The sequence below is a fragment of the Strix uralensis genome, chromosome 1, assembly GCF_047716275.1.
Source record: "Strix uralensis isolate ZFMK-TIS-50842 chromosome 1, bStrUra1, whole genome shotgun sequence".
Classification (NCBI taxonomy): domain Eukaryota; kingdom Metazoa; phylum Chordata; class Aves; order Strigiformes; family Strigidae; genus Strix; species Strix uralensis.
In genome coordinates this window covers 143,182,737-143,203,888 of record NC_133972.1, presented here as the reverse complement: position 1 = coordinate 143,203,888, position 21,152 = coordinate 143,182,737, and the positions used below count along the sequence as shown (strand labels likewise).

Here is a 21,152-nt window from a genome sequence, read left to right as displayed (position 1 = left end):
CTCACACTTTGTCTCTTTGGAGGACTCGTCAACAATGATTGACTGAAATGTGCAATATTTTACCAAGTAGGAAACAGATAAGATTTTTATAAACAGGATACTCCATCATTAAAGTAACGAAACAATTGCTTTGACCTTGACACTGAATGAGTAAGGCCAGCATTGTGATAATTGAGAATGTAGCTAAGCAACAGTTCTCCAGGAGCTTGCACTGCTTTATTTTTAGTAGACTACACCAGTAAGGGGGTGGATGAATGAGCAGAGCAACTGGTTAATGCTTACAAAAAAGAAATTATTTGTGTCTCTGTGCAAAAAGTTTGAGTTGTAGTATGTGCTTATACTGATTTTAATTTGAGTTTACATCAAAAGAAAGTAATTGAATCAGTATATCCTTCTGTGGTCTGAACAAGCCTGACAGTATCTCTAATTTCTTAAGCTGCTTTAGAGACTTGAGTGTCTTCTGAAAATTAAGGGTGTAGGAGAAATGGCATATTCCTTCAGAAATAGTCTATTTTAGATCTATTTCTGCTTACTTTGGTGGTAATTACATTTCCTAATCTTACTGGTTAGCACTGTACAGCCTAATCTATTTATTGCTCTAACTTTGGTTTAAACTAGTTCCTTATGAAGTTAATGGTGTAAGGCCCTTTAAGTCTGAAATAAACATCCAGAGAAAGAAAGGTACTGTCTTCTCGCTAAGTCAATTTACAAACCAATTTAGTTTAATTTTTCATGTAGGCAGTGGGAAGAAAATCAGCCTGAGAAGTTTGACATTTTTGTTATGTAGGCATTGTAGGATTGATTGCAACCACATGGCCACCCTGTTATCCCATAACTAAAAGTATGTGTTGCAAGGCTGGTGCTAATGGAGAGTTTGTAACCTCTTTACCTCTCTCTGTTCCTAGTGAATCTCTCAGCACTGACCCGGATGCTCTTTCTTTAGATACCAAACCAATACAGTTACTAAGTAACAATGAGTTTCTGCTCATAAAACTTAAGCAGTTGCAGAAATCTCTCTGAAGATACTGTCACTGCATGGATATAAACTACCCTGACTTTCCATATAGGAGCCTTCAATTCTGATTTGGTCTATGAAATCCATAGTATTGGCAATGTTATGTAGATATGAGAATAAAAATGTCCTAATTCTCAGCCTAACTTCTTTATAAGATCTTTGAAAGTCAGAAAATAGTAAACAGACAAAAATAATAAAAAGGAGTTTAAAAACTGTATTAGTTACTCTCGAGTATTTTATATACAGAAAGGAAACCTTCTTCTAAAGTACTTTTCTCTGGATATGATTTTAAATTTGAAGAAACAGAGGATAATGTATATTGTCTGTTATATTCTCATAGTGTGGCATAATTGAATTCAAATTTTTTTTTTTTATTTTTGCCTAGGAGGAAACGTTTTGTCAGTACTGTGTATCACTTGAACATCAAGCTCTGCAGAGACTCCAAGGTAATTATCATGCAACTGCTTTTTGTTTCCTGTGGTGGTCGGCTTGGCTTCAGTTCAGTTTTCTGAAGACCCCTGTAATTTATGAAGGTGCCAGTGCTAAGCAATTACTGGGTAGCAGCAACGTTACAAGTGGCTTTTACAGAAGCTGTTGCTTACAGCTTCATGATCCATGGTGTGCTGTGTGAGGTTGCCATTGTGTGTGTGTATAAAATAAAAACATGATAAATTTTGAAAATGCAGTTGTTGTTTTCATGTTTTAAAAAGCAGCAGTACCAGTCCCAGCTGAAAGGTAAAATCAACCAGATTTGGGTCATTCAGAAGGTCTTTCCTTAACCCTCGGCATCCTGCTCTGCTAGCTGGAGCTGTGCAAGAGGCACTGCGTACTCTGCAGCAGTGGCACAGGCTTTCCTGCCCCAGATGATGGGAGTTTTGGTCAGTGGATCTGTGTTGGTCAAGCAGTGTGATGACCACCTCACTGGAAATCACCATCTTTTCTCACTTTGCCAAGTTCATAAAAGCTGTTTCTGCTGTTGCAATTGTTGTAGATGCCACAGACCTATATATCACATTTGCTTGTTTCAAAGCCTGTTTTGAAAGCATAGTTAATGAGGTCTCCATGGGTGTGGACAGAAACTAAATAACGAAATAGACAGCTGGGGGTTCATATTTCATGTTCAAGTTACAAAGCTCTCCCACTGGGGAGGGTACAGAAAAGAATACTGTGGTTAGGAAGTTAGTCTGGGTGTGCAGTTTGCATATCTGGTACCAAGGAAATCCAGTCTTCAATATGTAGGCTGGTGTTGCTTGCATTCATTTACTGGAGATCTGATGAGATCTGAGCAACATCAAGTTTATATTGGGTTGCCACTTAAATAACTAACATCTCCCAGCACCTGGCAGATGGTGAATTTTCAAACACTGCAGTTAGTTTTTATTCCAAGTATCCCAGCCCTTGCTGCGTGGCTGTTTCTAATAAGTGATGATGCAGTACTGGATTTGGTTGTATGTAATGCACACAATTTATGGCTGAGTTAAGAAATACTGGGAAGATTTCAAGTCCCTTTCTTAGCACAGTGATAGCCTTGAAACTTTCTGTGTAACCAGTGCTTTGCTGCCACATACCAAGCAGGTGGTCATTACTCACAACGTATTGATCATACCACAAGCAAAAAACTTTTAAAGTAACCCCATTGCACTAACTGACCCGGTGCATGCTCCTAGATTTTCCTAAAGGAAAGTTGCTCAGGCAAGCGTACTGGTTTAACTTTTCCTTTGCAGAAATGGAAAGCGCATCTCTTGTAACTTACTAGGTTACCACAACTTGTCTGACCGGGTACCTGCTGAGCTACAGTGACTGGTTGTATGAGTTTGTGTGGATATACTCTGAGTCCCTCTCTCAGTCTCTTTTTGTTATCTGTACATAATGCAGAGATGCTTCAATCACAAATCCTGAGCCCATGAGAAATGCATAAATATAACTGACATATGATTCATAGAAACGTTGCTTCTTGGTAGTATTTGTCTTTAAAATTAACATAGAAATCCACAAGCTTGACCAGACACCTTAGAGATAATAATGTAAAAGCAATTTAATACCGCTTATGCTTTGGAGACTTACCTTGTGAAAGCCAGAGGACTGTGATAGTTGTCTTTAAATCTGTCAAAGATGAAGCATTTTAGTTCTGAACTCTCATTCTCTGTAAAAGATTCTCAAATCTGGAAATTAAACACTTCTGAAAGGTGAGGATTTTTTCTCTCTTCCCTCTTGAATAGCTCATCATTTCGGAAATTATGTTTGTAATAAAAATGTGCTGATGATTCTGATGCATGTCTAAAGGACCTAGATAACCTGAACTCTTGCACAGGAAATCAGAAACTGTGAACAGGTTATCATGCCATGTAATCCTCCATCAGTGTTAGACAGTGACACAGTGTCATCTGAGCACAGCCGTAGGTACAGCTAATTATCCTTCCAGTTCAAAAAAGTCAGGAATCTTAGAGCTGGGGGAAAAAAAAAAAAAAGTTTGTTTTATTTGGGTTCTAGGATCTTTTAAAAATCTGGATGTACTTTTCTGATCCTGTTTATAGTAGAGCCCAGAAACAGCTGTTTGGCCTTGAGCGAGGCTGGAAACTAAGGGCAGGATCCTTTCAACCAGCTGTGTTGGTGGAGAAGTAGTATCAAACTTTAGCCTGGCAGTGTGGGATTTTTGACTGTGTAAAAAACAAACCACCCCTCCATGGGTCACTTGACAGGTGTGGTTTAGAGAGTGACCTAAGCAAGTACCTTCAGATGGAGGTGGAGAAGGCAAGTGTGGCCAGTGATAAAGGAGGTGGGTGAACTGAGGACTTTGTTCAGCTAGTCAGGCAGCTGAGGGTCTCTCAGTGTGGAACCACATCTCCAGGCACTGCACGCACAGACGTGTCCTGGTATTTCTCCGTGAGGCTTGTATGGCTCTGCCATGTCGAGGTCAAGAGGTTACAGCTAGTGTCAGTTTTAGGAAGCATAATTATTCATTTAAATAGCATAAAAAGCATAAGAAAGTGCAAGTCAAATGGTCGTTGGTCAAGTGGTCCCGTCACATGAGGTTCGGCAGAAATATGGATTGTGCGGTCATTTTGTTAGAAGTGGAGGAACAAGTTTCCTGTGATAGGTGTTGTGGGGTGAGGGACATGTGAGGGGTGAAGAGCAGGGCAGGAGTCTCTTGGGTAGGTTTCTGTAGCAGGACAGCTGAGCTGTTTGCAGGCCCTCCACTGCAAACCTGCACCTTGTGGAGGACACACAGGCCTGGTTGATGTGTGTGGTGGCCATTGCTGGTCTGCCATGTTCCCTGTGTCTCTGCTCTGGGTTGTCTGGCCTGGTGTTGACATGGTGGAGGCATGAGGTGTGTGGCTGAAGGAAAATCTGTGAGCCGGGTGCCGATAGGAGACGGCTTGGTGGCATCTGAGCTCTTGTCAAGACTGTGGGTGCACTGTCAAGATCCTGGCCGTGCCCGCTGACAGAAAGGCAGCGAGAAGGGGTGAAGAGGCACTTCTCTCGGAGTGGCTTTGGTGCACAGGACATGTGGTTTAGTGCTTAAAATTAACAGCTTGCCTGTGTTGGAAGTTACTCAGGAATAGCTGCTCTGCTTTTAGTTTCCATCCTGCCTGTTTCCATAATAATGTTCACATGCAAACAGTCTGCTGTTGTGCCCAGGGATTGGGGTTTGTATATATTCAGCATAAATAAAAAAAACATACAAGCTTCATCCTGAGCCTTATCCTTTTTGCTTATGTGGGTTTTGGGGGTTTTGGGGTTTTCTTTGCTTGTTTGTGGGTTTTTTTGTTGGGTGGTTTTTTTGGTTTCTTTTTTTCTGGAAAGCCTCCTCTCCTTGTCTTTAGCATTTCACTTTCTTTGTGTTGGTAAAAGCATTTTCTATCTGTGTTGATGCTAATGGGCTCCACCATGTTGGCTAGTGAGAGCCTCAAGACATCTCTTTATCTCTGCTGCCGTCAGTGGTAGCTTCTGCATGTCTGCGGGTTTTCTTCCCTGAGAAGTCAGGTTTTCCCCTCTGCTTTCTTTAGATTGCCCTTCCAGATGGCCAGCTCTCCTGCAGGAGTAAGCACCCCCGGGCAAGGGCACTCAGCTGCAGCTCCTCAGTCTGAAAGGGTCATAAATACATGAAGTTTGGGCTTTTCATTACACTGAACATTAACAGGAGGAGCCGCCTTGTCAGCATGCTCCCAAGGGGAGGATCTGCACCAGAAGGTCTGCGTAACAGCAGGGGGGTGTGAGAAAACCCCTTTGAGAGCAATGTCCCTGGGCTGGATGTTGGTGACATGGAGTCAGTGATCTCAGAGGTCATCCATGGGTCTGACTACAGCTTGCTGTCTTGCCTTTACCTCTTAGTTTTCTTCCTCTTTTGCTGTTTGCATGGCCGTGCTGCTGAGCCTGGATGCCTGTGGCTGTTGTGAGGGCTGCTGGCACCAATCACTGGCTGCTTGTCCCCTGTCCCAAAATAACCCAGCCACCTTCTCATGGGTTTCCAGCATGAAGTTGATGTTTGTGAGGAACATGGTGGGAAGGCAGTGTTTTTGGGGAGGTGAGGATCCATGAGACTTCAGCCCCACTGGCCTTTGGTGAGCTGGGAAGGGAGGTGATGCACACCATTGTTGGGGGCTGAGCGCTGCCGCCTGGCACAGCCCAAGCTTTCCTGGTGCTGGAGGACACAGAGGTGGAAGGAAGGAGGTACAGGAGTCAAGCTTGTGCAGGTCCACCTTCAATAAGGTGCAGGAAAACAAGCGAACAACAATTTCTACCGATGCTGCTGACTATATGGTGCGTTTAACAAAACCCGCCCTTCTCAGACGTAATGTAAAGGAATTAAATAACTGCCTCGGGACAGGAGTTAAGGTCATTTTATATAGACCCATCATGTAGAAGTGGAGAGATTCAGATATTGCTGTGGTGGGTTTACAGCTTCAGGGCTACAGTGGTAGTGTCAGACCAACAAACTGCTCTGACTGTGAAAATAGGCTAACATTGCAGGGATGACTAAGGCAATTATAGAATTGCATGAATGATTAATTTACCCTGCTTTTGTTTCAGTTTTGATCCCAAGCCCTCTGCAAAAAAAACTGTAAGGCAATTTTGGAAGGAGATGTTTTTGAAATAAAAAATAAGTCAGTTGTAATAACAGCTTTATTATGCAGATGTGCACCGGAACTACTCCAGGAGGAACAGAGTAAAAAATCAGTTGCTACTGTATCTCTGTAACATGAATATTTGAAATTTGTAGATAAGTATTCACCAAACACTTTGCAATCAGAATATCTATTCACATTTTAAGAGAACAATATTATTATTCTTCAAATAGGATATGCAGTGGCATAGTAGTAGTGCTTTCTTAATAACCCTCCTTTAAGCTCAGTTTAGAAAGCATTTGTTTTGTTATTAAAATTACTCTACATATTTGAGACAGTCTTCAGCTGAACAACTGCCTAACACGTGCTAGACACATATTGATTTTTTTGTCTTAGCCCAACATTTCCCCTGGGCATCATATTATTTATTCATAAAGCAGAAATGATGTCTGACAGGCAGTTAGAGGGGTGTAGAGCTGTAGTCCAGAAACAATGTGAAAAGCTTTGCAAGGACCCCAAGAAATCAATGTGCTGATGCTAAACAGCAGCCTTTTAATTCTGAGCACACGTTCTTGCGATCGTTCAGTGTGGAAAAGGAAATTTAAATAACAAATAGTTACTATTAAAACTGCAGGCCTAAATTTTCATTCATCTTTATTCCAATTAACTGAGCCAAGGTGGAAGTAGTCAGAGAAGGCAACTAGCCAAGCTCAGACACCTCTCAGCCATAAAGCAAGCTTCCTGCTTTAGCCCTGATTTGCACATTTGTATGTAGATTTCTGTTGGAAGTAAGATATTTTTATCAATAAAGATTTAAAACCTGAATGTTGTTCAGAGAGGCAGATTTTCTTAAAATGTGCATGATTCATAACCACTTACAGTAATTGAGTGTTAGACCGATGTCTGTACAGCAGATTAAAATAATAAATAGCTGGTATTTTTGGAGTGTGAGTGGAAATATTTTGATAAGCTACTCATTGTGATAGACCTATTTGAAAAAAAATTAGGCAAAAGGAGATTTGTTCTTGTTTTGTTCATTCAAAATTAACTTACAGCATACTGTCAAGCAGTATTTGCTGGTGGAAGATATATTTTATTTCCAAAAATGTTTTGTCTAATGAAAAAAAATAAACCTAACTCACAGGTATTCTTAGGAGAATTTTTATCTGACCTTATACTTCTCTCAGCAAGATATGTAACTTTAATTATTGAAGTATTATATATGAACGAGATAGACATCTGAATGTCTTGTCAAATCAAGCCACTATGGAATTTGTTTCTTGTCATGTAAAGCAGATAACGCAGTTGAAAAAATAGCACGTCATCATGTAATTAAATATTTCATCTTAATGTATAAACACAAGGGAGCTGAAGGAAATTTGTTCTGGCATTTCTTGACTTTCTAGTCTTTGAACCTGAATGTTCTTTGATATATAGGGTTGGGAATTTCAAAATTTGCTTTTCATATTTTGAGGGGGGAGGGGAAATGTAAGAAAAGAATTAATTCCTAGTCTATAGACATGAAAGTTACTGTCTTTCTCTTGGTTAATAAGAAGGTCATGTTATTTACAGTGAAACCAAGGCACACATTAACTTCATGAAGCTAAGAAGTTAACACGTCTTCCTTAAACTGGTCTGCAGAACACCTTATAGTTGTTTTCCCTAGGGAAGGCTTTGACCTCTTCAATCATGAAACATCACAATAAATGCAATTTTAAATCACTCAACTGGGACAGTGTAGTCTGAGTCCATCCAGAATAAGTAAGAGTGCCTGAAGCATGCACACGTTTTGGTTTTTTTTTTTTTTTTTTCCCAGGAAGTGGTTTTTAAAAGGAAGGGGAAAGTATGATATTTCATTGGTATCTTCTAGGAAATCAAATGTATGCACTTTCACATTCAGTGTTCTGAGATATGAAGATGGCATTGGGGGAAGCACTACGGTGTTGTCAGATGACTGTCTTTCATGGATTTGAAAATCTAATTTCATTTGACTCAATCTGAAGAAAGTGTACCAAAAATGACATTTTTCTGGGCTATTGTACGTGTTGCAATGGGCACATTTTTTACGATTGCTATCTGATGAGAACATGAAGTCATGAAAATACTTCATTTCTCAAAAATGGATGCATTTTGATTTGCTCTTGCCAAAACTTTTGAATGCTGCTGTTAACTTGCAAGAGTTACCATATATTTACAAGCAGGTTTTAAATAAGAAATGTACTGCATAGTGTTAAGGATGTCTGAATGTTAAGTAGGAACTTTAAATGCCACTTTTCAAAACTGTTAAACTAGAGCTGTAATAGTAATTCTTCTAATCTATTTAGATAGCTGGTAGCCGGTCAGTTAATGAGGTTTGTTCATCCAAAGCTCAACTACATCTCTCTGCCTCTCTGAACTCTTATTTTCTTAATTTAGGTCTGTCATTACTGTTGTCAGGATCGTAACTCTCTGCTTTTGACAGCAGAAGAATACCCAGCCCCAGATAAAGCACTAAAACATGAATACACACATTTTCTGCTTCACCAGCCTGGGGTGCTCTTCAGGACAGTCAGGCAGAGGATGTCTGCACCAGAGCTGATCACCTGAGGTCTCCCTCTAGTCAGGGAGGGAAGTAGCTACTTTTAGGACATGGTCCATTTAACTTATTTTGGAGGCTTATTTTGTGGTATTGTAAGTTCCATCTTGTAAGAGCCTTATAGGATGCTGTAGTATGAGGGGAGTGTAGGCACCCAGTTGTGGGGTAGAATTCAGCTTCAGGCTGAGACACTCACATTGTGTTACTTCTGAGCAGCTGGGTCCTTCCTCATTTGAGTACAACATCCCCATTCAAATCTGTGGAGATGTCATCCCTGCGGCCTGTGGAGCCTGGAAAGCTGTGCCACTCTCCGGAGCCCGGCGCCACTCTCTGGGATCGCTCGCTATGAACAAATGACAGGGCTGGACAGGAGACTGTGATCTTGTTATCAGGATGCTACAATTCACTGTGCTTTTCCAACCTACAGTTATTTAGGACAGTGATACATTAGCAAGCTAGTATGTTACCTACTGGCTTTCCTTTGGGTGTTGATTCTTATTAGCTTTTAAAGAACATAGTGAAGAGCACTAAGCAAAAAAGGAAAGATAAGCCATATCTTTAACAGGCATTTCATTGTTAAGGTTTATGTGAATACAGTAAAGCAAAAAGAGTTTCCTTAATTTTGTGATGTTATTGTGTTCCTGGAATTGCTTTCTTCTGACGCTTTGCTGGAACTTTTGATGAAAAGTGGTTGATTTGGAAACCACGGTTAAAAAGGTCATGTACGGGAAGAAAATGTCTGTTGCCTTTTTCTATTTTTACCTTTTTTTCTCTAAACAATAATTTACCTAATGTCAGCATGTCTTTGGTGAAACACCTTGCCTCACCAAACAAATAGATATTTTCAGAGGCTTAGTAAGAGGTTGGCAGATACTAGTCCATTTCATAGGTCAGCTGGATAAAAGGCAGCACTGCTGTTGAGACTGTCATCTACTGAAAGGCAAATGTGTGTTAAGACCAAGGTTACTGAGCTCAAATGGACCCCAGATGCCTCTGTTCTCTGTAAAATGGCTGAGCTAAGGAGACAACAGAAAAAATATTATCTGAAATATTTTCTAACAGAATTAAATAGCAAGTACATACATAAATCAATTTATAAAAGACCAAATTAGTTGTGGAACACAGAAGTTTCCAAGTGTTGCATACAGATATTTTAGGAGTCATTAGAAGATAGTAACGCATGAAAAAAAACAACTTAGCTAATGATGTCCTGAACTTAAAAAATCAACTGTGAAGGATGTTGAATAAGGCATGCTTCTTCCTCCAGAGATGTCTGTGGACTGAGAGGTGTTTAGGAGCCAGCTCTAGGGATGCCTGTGTTCATGCAGCAATGCCACCCCTCAGTCCACTGTCAAGCATGGTCTACATATAGCTTGTGTAGCTTTTACCTTATTTAAACCTGCTGTAAAAAGAAATCTGGTTTCTTGTGAGCATTTCCGTAATATTCATCTTCAAAAATGGTAGTAAGAAGCAGTCTGATTTCGTATCCAAAGCTCTTCTGGCCCACCCATCCACACATCCCTCCAGTTCACCTGCAATATCAGCTTCATCATTGACCTGCCATGTATTCAAACCAGCATCTGTGGGCTTTATTTGTTGCTACTGCTGAAGTTAAGGATGACCTGTGGGCAGACATCAACACACTTAACCTCATTTTCTCCTTCTAAATCCCTTCTTAAAATCTCCTCTTCCGTAATCCCTGGGGGAAAAAAAAAAAAAAAAAAAAAAAAGGTTAGTGATGTATTACAGCCACTGCATCTTGTGTTGACTGATGCTGTCTCTTTGTTTCCCTCTACTTCCTTGTCAACCATCCATATCTTATTGGACTTACTTTATGTTTAAATGTGACTCTCCAAGGCAAGAACCATCTTTTTTGTTCTCTCTGAGTACAGCCTCCAGCATGCCTCTATCCTGGCGTGGGACTCCTAGATGCTACTGTAATGCAGAAAAGAGAAAATAACTGTGATGGCTCAGTGCTCCACAACTTTCATAGGCTTTTTTCACAGCACCATGTGAGCAAAATGAGTGTTGTTACCATATGGCAAAGGTGAAAAATGAAGGCATATGTCCTTAATAAGGAATGGTCTTAAAATATTTCTATTTATTTTGAATGTCTGAGCTGAAATACAGATATCTTTTTTTCTTACAGGCTTGTGGTGTTCCTTAGTATTTAATATCAGATCTCCCAGCACTTCCATTTGCAGGCATATGTTCAGCACTGCTGTGGATCAGGAGCTTGGGAAATGGGAGGTCTGAGTATGGACAGGATGTTTGCTCAGTGTTTTCCCAAGCATCTGTAGGAGGTCTTGGACAGAACCTATGTCACCAGTTTAATCATAACACTTCCTTAGGTCTCCTGCCATGGTGCCTTACAGATTATGGAATGAAAGCAACACGATCCTATGGGCTGGCAGTACTCAGAAAATCAGTAATATAGGAACCTTCCCCAACACCTCTGTTCATGTACCCCTACTGCGTAGACCACCAGTTTTCACGTGAGGGTGCGATGCGTGCCTGGGCTGCAAGGACAGGATGAGGCAGGACCGCAGGCCTCAGGAGCTGTGCTTTCGGGGCAGCATGTGTTTAGCCGCACACGTGCATGTGGCAGAGTCATGGGCTCCGCATGCTGCCGCAGCGCTCGGCTGAGCCCGGGTGGCTGCTCTTGTTGGGAGAGCATCAGCCCGGGCAGATTTGGGTGGGTTTGTGCTGGGACCACAAAAGGTTCATCCACACCTGCAATGTATGGAGGATTTTTACACCAATGCTATGGAAATATAAATATAAAGAGGTTTTTTTATATAAAATACCTTATTTCTGTTACTACTCAGTAGTTTTCTTAAAATTTAAGTTAAACTTCACTATCTTTTATAATTTCAATAATGGTTATATTAACTGGGATAGCACATTTAGTCACCAGATGTTTATTGAGGGACAATAGTCTTCCTGTAGATCTCATATCTCATAAAAACTCTTCAGTGTGCTGGTAAAAGCATTTGCTTTCTTTTATTGAAATGTAGGGCTTACACGCAATACATGCCAGTATAGGGTGGGATAAAGTTTTAGCTACCATTTGGGATAGGAATATTGTAATTGCCATTGAATTTGTTTTTTACTGTCTCTGTTTGCAAATCTGGTCATTGTACTCTTACTATACAAGGTTTGATGGTGTTCCCTTCCTGAAGTCATGCTAAATCTCAATGTATGGCTTTTTTTGGTGTATAGGAACATCATGATTTTAAATGTCACTGTCTGTGACACTTGGTGTAAATCCTCTTTGTGATGTCTTTAGATCAGCTCTCCCTCGGTAGAAGTGGAGGTCTTAGTACTGTTGGAGGTCCAGATACTTCATGTCTTTGGCATGGAGAGTATCTCCATTTTGCATGATAGACAAGAGGAGTGCATCCATGACAGGCTGACTCATTCGATGATGGTGAATTGAGGTTGCTGGCATATGCTGCCAGAAAGTTAGTGAATAGGAGAAGTACGTAAATGTTATTTGCATATTTTCTGTATTTGCGGGATGTTTCTCAGAATGTGCATACATAATGCATTTCTAATTACTGCTGAACAAAGATAGACGGGGCTACAGTATCACACTTTTTACTGGTGTGAAAGAGGTTGTAGAGTGAAAAGTTAAAATATACAAAGCTCAATCTCTAGAAATATATGAAATAATAAATTTCTTGCTTATTGAGGAAGTCATATAATGGATCTGGAAATAGAAATAATTTAAAACCACAAAATCAGAAGTATTAGGTCAAGCTTTTCTAAACTGAATTAAGATATATTTGAAAGGAAGATCTCTAAGATGCAGTAAAGTTAGATTATTTCTGTTTCTCCAGAGAGTCTGGCCTGGACACCCGTGTTCAGAGCAGAAGAGGACTTCAATACCTGTAGGACTCCAGCTGCAGGGACTTGCCTCCCTGCAGACACTGTCAGCAAAGCTGCCCATTACCAATGGCACTTTCTGTAGTGCAGGCACTGGGCTACTCTGCCATGCTCAGACCATCCATTCAATTTAAGCTACTGTCACATTGTAGCAGCTTGTCTCAGTAGTGACTTGACCCACCCATTATGTTCAGTACCGTGATTAAAGCCAACTATATTCTCTTCCAGCTGTATTATACATGGCATAACTTAATTGCTACTTGGGAATTTAGATTGACTGTTGTTAATCAGTTTAATCAGTGAAATATCCACATAATACTTACCTAGTTCTTCTAAAGAAAGTACTGAGCACTCTCTACCTTGACACCACCAGGAAGGGATTTGGGCTTGGGCTTTCAGCCTTACCTCTTCATGTTCTTATGTCTGTATATTAAGAGACTGTATCTTGTCTGAAGCCATCAGAACCTTTTAACTTCTTAACTTCATGGCCATCCATTGAACAAAGAAAGCTGCAAACCTCCCATTGAATATAAACTTTCTTCAGAGCTACCAATGGACTTTTTTCAGACCTAGTGAAGCCGTAGTCCGCAACCTGCTTTGAGGTAACTGAAAAAGAAAATGGGAAGAATCAGTCCTATCAATATATCATTGCTATGTTTCTCTTTATAGGCCTTTTAAGCATGCCTTTGCAAATGATTGTCTTAAAGCTTTTAATGTTCTTGTGCTGCAAGAAGCCGAGCAATATTTTCGGTTCTTATTCACAGCATATACTCTTGGCATATATCCTGCAGTCCACATCAGGCAGAAATCCCCCTCGAATTAAATGGGCTTTTTGCCTGACACAGTCTCTCAATCTAACTAAACTAGCAGTAACAGACTTAACTATAAATGATTTTTTTGCTCTGGGCACATTCCCTAAAAATTACCCTCCACTAGTAAATACCATATCAGTGAGATACAAGAGCTGTTAATTCTTTAAACTCAGCAACTATCTTTTATTTCAGGACTGGTTCTGCTGAAAGAGGAGTTTGGTTAAAAACAAGTCTGAGCGTATAATTAGGACATTACCTTATGAAATCACTACCTTATAATATGTGAAATTTGAAGTTCTTCCCCACTGAGCACCTTCTGCATTGGAGATTGACGTGGCCAGGTCTAGGAGGGCTGGGTTCTTTTTTGAATGCTTTTATTTTCCAGGTATGTATTAATATTGAGTAGAGGCTGATTCATGCTAGACTACATTTTTAGTATGGATTTAATTCCACCAGGAATTGGGGTAGTGAAACGTGCTGCATGGCAGCTGGCACAACAGCATTTTTAATCAAATAATAGATTCCAGCTGGTGGGGAGTCAACTCAGTTCTGAAGCAGATGTGACTTAATGCAGATCTTCCTTATTTCTTCAATAAATTGCATTACCTTTGCATATTAAGCAAATGTAAATGGAGGAGGGGAAGTGAAGGAAAGCAAATTTGTAGGTTTGCTAGAAATAAAACTAATCATTATAAATTCATAAGGAGAGTTAAACAAGGGAAAATAGGGGGGTTTGTGTTCTGCATGGTAAATTATCATGGACTCTTCTCACATATAATGAAATGATTTCTGGTTTGCAGGTGTGCTGGTGATTACAAGGTTCATTTTCTATGCTCTGTCCTTGAATACCACATTTAATGCTCTTCAGCTACCTACTAGTGTCACTGTCACCAGAAGTCATCCTCACGTTAGTTGTCAGTCTTTGCACGGTACTTACCTAGGTTATAGTATGGTGGTGTGAACAATCAGCCCCAGCAGCAAAGTGGGGGTCTTTCTGGTGTCACTAAACTGATGTTTGTTTCAGACAGGCCTTTTTCAGTAATGTCTTTTTCTCTGCTCTCACTAAAAATGTAAAGATTTTGATAGGATTCAGATAATGAGGATCTTATCGATACGTAGAGCTGAAACAATATGATTGTGCTGCAAAGCCAAATGTAATGGTATTGGAAAGGTCAGTGTATATTGGAAAATGTCAACAGGTGCTGCATTTTCAATGATTTTTCTTGTTAGCTTCTATCCCACGATCTAATTTCAGTGCTTAGCCAGGACAAGCAACTCATTTGTCACTTGATGCTTCCCGGGGCTTAGTTCATGCTGTTGAAAGAAGTGGCAAATGCCAAAAAAACCCCATACAGTGGCTAAGGCTTTTTCTTCTGCTCTTTTTCTCCCTGTCTGGAAGCTGAAGTGATAACGCTGGCTAATTGCCTTTCTGTTATTTCACTGTTGGGTGTTCCTCACAGAACCAAGGTGAATTTCAGCATTATCCCACCAGAATCAGCAGCATCTCAGTGGGAGCAGGTATCCCACTGTCCTGTCCACAGCCGAGAAGTATGAACCTTTGATGAGTTGGTAACTCCCATCCCATTAGCTAGAGCTGCAGAGATTTGATATTTCACACAGTCCAAGCTGAAAGTAGAGTATGAAAAAGCATGTCTGATGTGAGGATACCCTTTCTGAGCTCAGTGATCCCCATTCCCTCCCAGTCCTCCTGAGGTCACTTGTTTCAATCAGGAGCCGCTGTATGATAGCAAGATCAAAGCCCTTGGAAGCAATCAGACCTCTTCGTGATACCTGCTCAAAGTGTACTACAAGGTAAATTTTCCCTTTAAAAAGAAATCATTTATTTTTACTTTATCTGTGTGTTCAGAACTTCATCCTCAGTAAAAGTCCTATGGAAGAAGAATACTAAGGAGTATTTTTATGTATATGGCTGCAATTAACATCAGTCTGTTAATCCAGGCTAGCAAGAGAGTATTGATCGCAGAATTTTTGCACTACCTTCTGACAAGATGTAAGTGATGAGAGAAAAACAAAGCCAAATTGATCTCATAATTTCAGGTGGTGTCTTCAAAATAAAAATAAGTATTCACATATCTTCAATTTATTGCCTTTATTATTTCTGTGATGATTCTGTAGTTATTGTCTGTTTCTGACAACATTACAGTATATATTAGAGACCTTTTGTCTTGGGTTTGGTTTTGCCATGTCAGTCGCCTTGTTCCTCATGTAGCTTATTGATGCCATAAGTAAGTTAAAAATGGTTCTAAGTGTGAAAAATGCACAGAAAAATAATAAAGTAATCTGAGATATGGCAGATACTAATAGGAGTTTGAAGGAGATAGTTAGGTAAGCTTTTATATTGAATGTTATGAAAAGTTCATATTAAGCTTCTGTTGTACTTTGGTAGTTCAGGAGATGCCCTGGAAGCCTGGTTCCTTGTGTCTGTCACTGATCAAAACCCCAAATTTGTTTTGGTGCAAAATACTTTTTTTCATACACAAGTAAAACTGGGCCTTTTGGAAACATTAACAAAACGATATGGAGAAAAATTCATCCCAGAGCAGCCAAGTGTATTTTGGCCAGGCACTTTCCTGTAGCACCAAGAACTCAGCCTCACGTCTCTTGTCTGACGCATCCTGGACAAATGCTGTTTAATGCAGTCAGCAGCTTTTGGTGAGGAACACGTATCTCCTGCTTTCTCCTGCTCTCTCTATTAATCTGGAAATCTTAACCCACATCTGGGAAATATTTCTAACATCAGCTTTCTTAGGAAGTGACATATTACTGCAAAACATTTCAGTCACCTTCAGTTTCAAACTGAATTTGATAAGTTTAGAGCCGGCTTTGGTAACTTAAACTAACTTGGGTGAGCACTGGATATGTTCACATTTTCAGAAGGACCCTATGAGTTAACAGGCTTTATGTTCTCTAAGGTGTGTGCCGATGCACATCAAACACTTGATGTTGTGATGACCAAGTTAAAAGATACGAGTTTGTCTACAGCCTTATTGACTGGAATGGCAGTACACTGGTTTTCATTTAGATACATTGAGTTTCATGCACCACCGGCAAAGATTTTGACCAACAATCTGGTGGTTTTAATGAAGTTGTGTCAGATTTGCAGGATTCATTTCAATGAAAACTGATAAATGAAAGGTAACAGATTACATATTGGTCATGTAGTTTAAAAAAGCAGCTATTTCAGAACTAATTAGTCTATTTATGAAATAATCTAATAAATATTTAATTATTTGTTCGATTCTTATAAACAAATACTTATGCTTGTAGATGCTAATTACATAAGCAGAGCCCTTCACTTTGCATGGGCAGAGTTATATTTGTGTTGAAGTGTTTGTTGTATTCGTGCCAAAAAAACAACCAAAAAACCTCATTAAGATCTGATCCTTCAAACGTGCATGCACTTAACTTGACTGCTCAAATAATGTTGCTTTAGCAGTGTTGATTTCAATACTTTGATCATGAAATACCTCATGTAAGGGGCGGGGGGGGGGGAGGAATTAATACAGCGGTAGTGTTGATCTGTATAAACAGTCATTAATGAGTACATGTTGCACCCTTCCCTGGAGGCAGAAAACCATGTTTCTGCTGAGTTGATGAGTAAAATGAAATTGCTCACAGAAGATACTTACTGTCTTTAGATGCATTTTGCTGCTGCTATCTTAGCCTGAATTCAGACTTGAGAGTGACTGTTTCTGTATTTTCCTGTGCATGGATTTCTCTGGGCACTGCTCTCCAGCGTTCAGGCTCTTACTCCTGTTCGCCATATGTTAGCTGCAACACCTTCGGCTCTGTTCCCTGAGCTAGACTACAGATAGCACAAAGACGTTTCTTAAGGTAAACAAGAATATTACTTCATCTCTTTACAAGTAACAGAAGATAATTTGTTTGCCCAGTGGAGGAGGAATGTTTACTATCTAGCAAGGAAGGAAAAGTACTTTCCCTCCAGGCTTTACTAAAAAGAAAAAATTACTGCAGCTTAAAGCTGACTGGACCCCCTGAACCTCTCATGTTAGATACCAGCAAATCCTCAACTGAGGTTTTGGGGATACAAAAGAAGAGCCCTGGGATCTATCAGGGGATGGGCTAAGGCGAGATTAAGAGAGAAGTCTGGGAATAAAAATGAAAAGCTATATAAAATTCATGAGGGGTGGGGAAAGGAGATCAACAAGATGACAAGGGTGGATTTCTGTGATTGTTGCTCCTGAAGGATGGCTGGCAAACACTCCACCTGACAGCATTTCATATGCATTTCTGCCTGGCCAAGATCTCAATTATAATTATAACAAGGTATTTGAATTTCTTCTACACTACTCCTGTGTGGAGTTCTTCCTGCATTGGTTTTCATGTTTATTTTCTCAAAGGAGAAAAAAATTTGCAGACTCCCCAAATATTCTAAGAAGAAAAGCCAGCCGTTTATTTAAGCTGGCTCTCAATATGCAGAAAGTTGCCTCCAAAAGAAAATGCTAATGTTTGGCTTTGGGCTTTCCTGGGAACACAAATAAACTGTTGTTTATTTTTTCTCTTCGGAGATTTTGTAGGTGTTTTTATTTCTTCCTTTTTCTTTTAAGCCTTTTTTGCTACTTACCTAGCATCTTACATAACTTTGATATTTATCTTTGCAATAGAGTAATTTACATGGAGATATGCAGGGTTTTGAGAATGTTTTCTTTACCAGTAGACAGAATAGGAAGTTAAAAATCATCTGTTTTCCATTCAGTATCTGTTTTGCAGTGCATGTTGAAAGAGACATATGCTGCCGCATGTGTGATGAGGCTAACTCTGTCTTTGCCTTAGTGGAGTCGTTCACGCTGAGCTTCCATTCTGATGAATTAAATGAGAAATTATGAATTTAGGTTCACAGTGGGCTCTCGGGAGATTGCTTTGTTATAGCACTGACTCCTTGCTCAAAGCTCTGTGAAACTCACCCAGCCCCAGGTCCACCACAGCCTGCTGCTGCCACTGTGCTCTGTTTTTTGAGGGTCATCCACGGGAAGCTAGGGGTGATTGAAGGCTTCAGGAGACTCCAGCACTGCTTTGGGTACAGCCTTGCTGTGAAATTAAAATCGAGTCTTGGTAAAGCAACAAAAACTCACATAGGTCAGACTATCCCAGTCTACCCAGAGTTTTGTTTTCTGAGGCTCCTCGTGGCACACATTTGTACATCAGAGACTCATGGAAAGAGAGTAGCTGTAAAGGTGAATTTTTGAGTGGGTAAGTTCATCCTTGACTCCACAGCATCTGCAGATTGTCTAAATCTAGGATATTGCTGAGGGTGGGCTGCAGCCAACCACATGGTCATTTTGACTATCCACATCTGAGCCTCAGTGAATGGCATTGAAAGATTTCTTTTTAATGGGCAGGTTAAACATGGGACAAATTTAATTTTAGTATTGTTGTTTAAAGTCATTTCTGATACAGATTATTCGCTGGCAAATGAGACATTAGGTCTACCATAATTTGGAGCTCATCCAAGTTTCTGTTCCTCTAACTACAGTTGGTCCAAGTGATGGTTCAGCTGTGCACAGTGCTCTTCAGTACTTTAATGTAGATGAGTTGTTCTGACCATGGTGATGAGTGCAATAGCTAAAACCCCTATACATTAATAACAAAATGTGCCTGCCATCACCTCCTTAAAAAAAACCTGAAACCCCACTGTGGTTGGCTATTCCTTTCATCCACTGCAAGTGGAAATTGCTTTAAACAAACATATCTCAAAGTTCCCCGTGGGCATTTTTATTGCAGAATGTAGTGTTACTATTGAATATCTGAAAATACAACAAAAAAAATATTTACAAGAATAACGAAAAATTAGCAAAAAATCTAAGTTGGTATCAAAGAAAAGAAACGAAAGCTTAGAATCAAACCCTCTATAATGAGGCATATCATATTTTATGCAGCAATCACAGTGTGTAAAATATTCTGGCAAAATTTCCCAATTCAGGTAGTTCAGTGTGCACTGGTATGTTCACAAAGATACTCGTGCCAGCTTTACTAAAGTAAGGATAGTAAAATTCTTGTAGAACCTAAATGTGTTGTGCATGTATAGTAGAAATGTCTATCATGAGATTTTAGTGCATTAAGGTTCATGATGACCTGTCTTTTCTTTTTACTTTGATTTTCCCCTGACTTGTACTTTCTGAAGTCCCCAAAGATTACAGGGGCAGGATGCCTAAAAGTGCTCTTTAATGCTTGACAGCTATGCTCTGACAGTGTTACACATGCATTTTAAGCACACTAAGAATTGAAGGATAATGCTGTATGGAGTATAGAGGGTTTACAGAAGAGGTAAATAGGGATTTTGCGGCTTATGATGGAGAGTCTTTGATATAACAGTTTCAAAAATTAGATTAGGGTGTATATCATTTGAAACTCTTTTTCAGTTGTGCTGTAAATTTAATGCCAAGGTTTAGTTGAAATGAGCTCTTGTGGTCTGCAAGGAAGAAAATCAATCAGCATGCACCTTATCATTTTTCTATATCCTTGGTAGGGATGCAATTAAATTCAGTCTGAAAGGTCACAGTGTGGGGTATACATTAACCTCACACTAACCCTGTATATGATACTGCCACTGAGAATGAGTTAATAAAGATATCAGTTGGAGCTGCACATTTGTTCTCTTTTTTCCAACCGTATCTGTGTACACACACACTTCTAATTACATCTTTGTGCATAATATTAGCAGATATCTAGAATATTTGGAGTGCTGCTAATTAGGTTGTGGGATAGTGTACTAGTGTACAGTGCAATATACAGTGGAGTTCCACAGTTGGTGGCCGAAAACACTTAAACTCATTTGTTGAAGTTAATGTTAATGCAGGGATATGTCAGTGAGACAAGGCTTTGTTTCATTTCCAGAGTCTGATGATTAAAACAGCAGCTGCAAAAAGTGTGTTTAATTCCAAAGTGCAGTAGAGTTTCTGAATGCCATTTGCATTATACACATTTGCTCCAGATGAGAGAAATTAAATTTCTTATTGTGAATTGGACAAGTACTTTGGTGCTGAAGAGAATCTTGACCTTTTTAACCTTTAAATTAAGTTATGGGGAGGTATTTGATTTTAGGTTTGATTTGGGAGGCCTCTTTAAAGAGGAACCACATGTTTCCCCTATTAGCTATTAAAAAAAAAAAAAAAAAGTACAGTGTGACATTAAGAACAGCAGTGCAGTTTCAGGGACAAGTTAGAGAAACATAATATCCAGCACTTCTTTTCCAGAGACTAGCAGTGAGAGGTCATCAAATTTTACTTCTAAAAACATTTCTGCTCCTCCCTGGAAAGACATTTATTGTTACATGAGATTGCAGAGTTTCTAATGAATATATTGAACAATGGGGCATGAGAATGAGAAATATAAAATTTATGCTTCAAATTATGAGACAGAGCCAGGGGAAGTGAATTTGGGCAAATAACAGCCTGTTAGGCCAACCTCTAGAGTACATAATATTTTGAACAAGATAATAAAGTCAGGGAAGCAAATGGAAAATGGGATGAAATAAAAAATGATTAATAAATATTTTGTGCCAAGGGTAGATGTTTCATCTTCTTCAGTTCTGTTGCTGAAGAAAAGCAATAGATGTAATCCATCTCAATTTTGCTAAAGAATTTGTATATGGTACCCACATGGAGATTTATCAGTATGGTAAGAGGAGAAGGAGATTTATAGAAAAGATTTTAAATAGGTAGAGAAATTAATAAAGAGGAGATGACAACATTAGTCTTGAAACGTAAGTGTTGGGCCAAAGGGAGGCTGCTAATTAAGTTCCTCAAAGGAGATGA

The 21,152-nt window shown here is 39.6% G+C and overlaps 1 protein-coding gene across 4 annotated transcripts in view; it reads left to right on the top strand.

Annotated features, from left to right (window-relative positions):
• Nucleotides 1-21,152, top strand: part of PAG1 (phosphoprotein membrane anchor with glycosphingolipid microdomains 1) — a 116,606-nt gene that overhangs the window by 26,018 nt on the left and 69,436 nt on the right. For 3 of the 4 annotated variants that reach the window (XM_074883570.1, XM_074883554.1, XM_074883546.1), the window contains exon 2: nucleotides 1,401-1,461. The exons of the other annotated variant lie outside the window; for it this stretch is intronic. The gene's annotated coding sequence lies outside the window, so the exon portion shown is untranslated. The remainder of the gene's footprint in view (nucleotides 1-1,400; nucleotides 1,462-21,152) is intronic. 4 annotated transcript variants of the gene reach the window in all.